Below are 6,000 nucleotides of genomic sequence, written 5' to 3'. Positions count from 1 at the left end.
GAAAAGGGGAATTCCGTAGAAATATAATCCTTTATACACATCGGACGAAAGAGAGCACACTATGATTTATTGGTTGAACATTGTTTTTATTGTATTAAATCGGTATAAATTAGGGCTAAGATTGATGTATATACACACTTCTACTTCAGATCTAGTGTATTTAATACATCCAAGATCAACCGGCCCTAGGAATAATCCTATAAAATTATTTGTGTAATTTTTTAACAAATATACAACGTGATTATAGATATATTTACATTGTCAGTGTTGTTGATGTCGAATTTCCATAACAAATTTTACCCTTTTGAAATAAACTTATTCTGATTTTTCTTACCTGGCTCACATTTTCGTAGATTTAGACTTTTATTCTGAACTTTCTTATACTTCTTATTTTTAACTGTTGTATGAGCAACATTAGGTCATCGTCAGCGAAACATCGAAAAGGGGAATTCTACAGAAATATTTTTCTTTACTTACATCTTTATCAAGGCAGCAACGTAACGTCATAGATAGCCAATGATCGAAAAGGGGAATTCTACTGAAATATTTTTCTTTACTTACATCTTTACCAAGGCAGCAACATAACGTCATAGATAGCCAATGATCGAAAAGGGGAATTCTACAGAAATATTTTTCTTTAATAACATCTTTATTAAGGCAGAAACATAACGTCGTCGACAGCTACGTATCGAAAAGGGGAATTACACCGAAATAAAATTCTTCATTTACGTCGATATAAATAAGGGGAAAGCTCGAATAAATAAACACACTTCTACTTTGGACTCCGCGTTGTAACCTATTCTAGGAAGAATCCCACACTATAATAGAGATTCTAGCTACAGTTAGTGTAAATAGTAGCCCACTACATAGATTGCTGCAGGGACATTAAGATTGTCGAGTGGAGACCACGGATCAGCGTGTGCAGCGTTGGGCAATTGACATCGTTAAGGATACATCGGAAAATCCTAGATGGAGGTCTTCCAACTATGTAGGATAATATATAGGAAATTCCAACCTATATCCCACTAACTTAAGTGTATCTTACTGTATTTGTTATTAAATTTTTCAAGAGGAATTTCTTTCTGCTTCTTCCCCACAATGATAACACGTTGCGAAGAAGAGTAGAGTCATATATAATATAGATAATAAGTTAATTATCTTTTATATTTTATCTCTGTCTTTGTCATGAAATTACAAATTATGATATAACATTCTAAATTCAAATTTTAGACATTGTTGACAAAATTCTTGTTTATACATACAAAAAATTATTATTTCAAAATAAATAGACTGGTTAAACATATATGACTACAAAATGAATAGAAACTTGGAAATAATTAAGAATCGAAAAGGTATAAGTAATTAACTTAGGCTACTAACATACTAGAGCGCAGTTATTTGGTTTCTTCTCATTAGTGTCATTGGCTTAGTAATTAAGTGTAATTAAGGCTGTCTTTACACTAGTCCACGGCAATGTTTAAGTTTATATATCTTCTCTGAAATTAATTATTTTCGCAATTGAAGTTTACAAGACAGCATAATATCTAACAGTAATTTATTTTATATTGAATTATCCATATATTAGAATATTCACTGATGATGCAAATTATTTGTGCGTATGATCAAATATAATCTGTGATATAACTTAATGGTACCGATATAAATGTAAGTTTTATAATAAATAAATCAAATGTCAGCATTTTGTCGCTTACATTCTTAATCTGTGGTACTCACGCGCGTACGGAACACGACAACCGCTCATTCGTCTTCCCGGATGCTCCACTTCGGAGCTGTCTATTCAACGGACGTCTTAATAAATCAACACCATCTTTGGCCATAACGACATGATTTTTTGGACTCCAACTGCAAGAGGTGTAATCTCAATTAGGGCGATATATTTCCTCGTTAAAATCGAACCCGAAAACTGGACCCTTTTGGTGGGGTAATCGTGCGGAAAAGTTTAAATGAAAATTATATGAAAAATCTATTCTAAAATGATCGCCATAGATACCCACTACAGGGCATAGGCCTTGTACAAAGATATCTGTGGGGGATATACCATACTCATGCTTGGCAGGCGGGCTGGCGGTCACAGTGTGGTATTATAGTATACAGAGGATACTCCTGCTAGTTCTCTGGAAACTTCTCTGTGTGCAATGGTAATATAATTAATGTATAAAGTGTGAATTATAAGGTTGTATCATGGGAATTGAACCCGCGACTTATGAACTGTCAGTCTTCTACCGTTTAATCTGAAAATAATATCGGAACTCATAGAAAAAAAAATTACGTATTTTAGCAAACATGAAAAAAAATTATTGCTTTAAATGTTTTTTTATTCAACGGTACACTAGTTTCTATGCCAAATAAACATTTTTTTGACAGTTAAATAGATTAAAAATAGTGTTTTAATTTTTTTAACGCGAAGACGATGTCGCAATAATATTCGAAAATTTTTAATTGAATAATTAAAAAGTGGATAATCTTATCAGAGAACTGCTAATATCATGTTTGTTAAAATTCTTAATATTACCATTAGTTTGTTAAATAAATAAATAAACACTTTTCCACTCGATCGTACATCGGTCAATAATGCAAAGCTCCCATTATCCGCGCTAACGAGCAACATTTCTTTTCGCCCGCGTAAACAGCCCGGCTATATCGGGGAGTGACTGACTGCCGGGCGTTTCGAAAAAATGATGATTTGTTACCACGCACTGCGGCATGACTTCGCTTGAATTGAGTGACAAAAATCTCTACAAAGCAATTCACTCTGCGCCTCGGGTGTTGTAAAACTTTCTTATCTAATAAAACTTAAGGCTGATTTTTCATTTGACGGAACGAAAAATAATAGGTGTCGCGTGTATACGGACAGACTTAATAATATCAATTAATTCGGTTAAGGTTTTATTGTGCCCATGCCGTATAAGGATGTGTTTATACCAGTTTACAAATGAGTGCATTATATTTCGACTGCTCTGGTTATGTAGTAAGTCAAAATTGTTGCTTCGCTATATGTCATAATTATAACAACTTGATTAACCTTTAAAATGTAACGCCCGACATGGTCTCACCGTTTGGTGAAAATTATTTAACACGAAAACAACTCGAGAATGGCATCGCGCTGAAGATATTTCTGAGAAAATTTTGATATCACTTTTTATGTTAATTATTAAGAGGAATTATATATTTGGTTATTGTCTTAAACAAAAGAGGTATTATGTGAATATTTAAAATCACAAAGATTCTTTTAAATTTCTCTTGAACTGAAACTTGTGATCGTATATCGCAGGTTTAATTCCTTGGACACAATCGTATATAATCATTTAATAATAATATAAAGTAAATTTGTATAAAGTGTATATTTATTCTCCCAAATCGATCTCATCACCTTCTGATATGACTTACTTTTGTTCACGCTTTTTCCGGTCTTCAAAACAGTTGGAATAGTCTTTTTCCAGTTCGTCCTTCAAGAACTTCGAATAAGTTTTTATCTCCTTAATCGTTTCGTTGTCCCCGTATAGGCTTTTTGAGTTTGCTGAATAGACAGAAGTCACACGGAGCCAAATCAGGCGACTACGGTAATTGTGGAACGATATGAGTCGAGTTTTGAATAACCAATGCAGTATGATATCATCTAATCTAGATTTTCTTCTGCATGCTTAGACTGGTTCGACATTGACGCGTTAGCTTATTGCGTCTTTATTGGGTGGAGTGTTCCAGCTGTTCCCAAACAAGGCACAAGACAACCGTTGTTCAAACTAATTAAGCGTTCCTCTAGTTTTAACAGTCGTCCAAGAATACCCTGGAGATTTTTCCGGTAGGATTCGGGCATAATGCCTTCGATGCCACCGCAACCAAAGGGTATTCCATGAAAAAGTTTTTTTGTAATGATGCAGTTGGTTGGACCTCTTATACCAACTATTTTATTCTATGACAGGGATATTTTCCTCCCAAAATTTTTTTGTCATTATTTGTTTAATTAACATTTTCTATTTTTTCATCCATCACAATTTCTTCTATTCTATCTTCTCTCATTCTTCAAATTATCTCTTACTGTCACGGCTTGGACTTACATAACATACATGTATCGCCTCCCATCCTTCGCCACTATTCTAGCAATTTTTAACTGTTTTACAATTTCTAATTTTCAATTAACATTTCTCTCCATTATGACTTTTTAGTTTAACTCCACTTATGGGATAATATTCTCTTTTAGAAATAAGACTAAGGTTCCAAGATCTTTATACTTTCGGTGTGATATGCTGATTACCATAACAGATATTTACCCAGCGAATAGGAAAGTTGAATTAGCAAAGAGCATGCCACATAGCTACCAGAATACAACACGCCACATAGCGCGCACAACAAGATGCAGCACCTGTTTTTAAATGAAATTTAATGTTTGATGTGTTAATTATAATATCAACTATTTTAAATGACTCGACAAAGTTCCACATATTTTGATTAACTAAAAACTTTTGAATCATTAGGATTATTTAATATTTACTTCATAATATAGATTTAAAATTAAGAACATAATTGTTTTAAATTTGGAAGTAAATTTGCGTTCACTCGAGACACTTCAAGCATTTGTTAAATTTTTGAATACGAAATAAAGGCTTGAAAAGTTCATTTTTGTTTCTTGTATATATCATGTGTCTGTCACTAGATTTTAAGTATTAGTTAGAATGTAGTACTAGTTTCATTAAAAACATTTCACAAGGAATCTTTAAAGTTATAAATATGACGCGCATCTCTCTTCGAAATATATTTTATTTATTAAGAATTGATGTAGATAGAGTTACATAAAACTCTACTTAAATTAATTCAATGCTTACCTCTTTACTTTACTCTTCTTTTACATTTTTCTTTTTTTTGTTATAGACTTAACCTTTCGTTGGTCGGGATGGGTGCAACATGGCACTTGACAGTGACAAAAACGATTTTTTTTAAATGTTTTTTTTTTTTTTTTTAATTTATGATCCTGTGGTCTGTAATATATCTAGAGTAAGTGATTTTAATCTGTATTTTTAGGGCAATGCGATATAATGTACCATACTTCGTTTCGGGAAAATCTAACCCGAAGGTGTCAGAGTATTGCGGGTAGATATATTCATAGGCAGTTGACGGGTTAACACATATATATTCTTTTACCGCGGAGTTAATTAAACTTTTTTTACAGTGGTATTTAATATTTACTAATTATTTTTTGCTTGCATTTCTACATGTCTCAGGGTTTATTAAGTTTATTAAACTATTTCATAACTTAAATCTTAGGTTCTAAAATCATTGGTGTCTTGTTTGTTTTTCAGGACGTCCTAACAATATGTTTTTATTATTTCGGTTCGTGCTCCCTCAGGGTTTACGGTACCTGTGCAGCGGTTGCTGTTTTTGTCACATCGATCTGCTAAGAGACACGTGTAAGGATTCCATAGTCATGATTCCGGCTAGTAGGTTGTTTTTAATGACGACGTATCGTCGCTGGGCCCATCGACTATCATAGCCTTTTTGTGTTACATTATTTAAAATTAAGTTTTATAATAATAAATTAATAAGGTACACTAATATCACGAGAATTCTTGTTACTATTATTGTTATATCATTTGTACACTGAATAAAACTATGTGATTTTTTATAACTGTCTCAGCCTGTGAAGTTCGTTTCGCTAAACTGTAATTTTACTTATTTCATATTTTTCATGGCTCTCGTTTTTTAAGGTTTTTCGTTACCTTATCATTGTTGGGACAGGAACTTTGATTTCACTAAGTTATTGAGTATAATTTTAATTATTTTTCGCCTTTTGACCATCATAATATCTGGCAGTCAATAAATGATTTCGGATTTTATAATTATCACGTAAAAATAAGTTTGTAGGGCGCATCCCTCTGAAAATTTCTTTCTGAGCTGTGGTAAGTCTCAGTTCTCTAGCGATACCATTGCTCTATTCTAATGTGTAAGTTTTTTAATTAATTAGTTTCATATTGTAATATTTATTAT

This window comes from Battus philenor, unplaced genomic scaffold (assembly GCF_028537555.1).
Source record: "Battus philenor isolate CCGP_79_NKW_IND1 unplaced genomic scaffold, ilBatPhil1.0.hap1 SCAF_16, whole genome shotgun sequence".
Classification (NCBI taxonomy): Eukaryota; Metazoa; Arthropoda; class Insecta; order Lepidoptera; family Papilionidae; genus Battus; species Battus philenor.
This window is presented reverse-complemented; position numbering follows the sequence as displayed.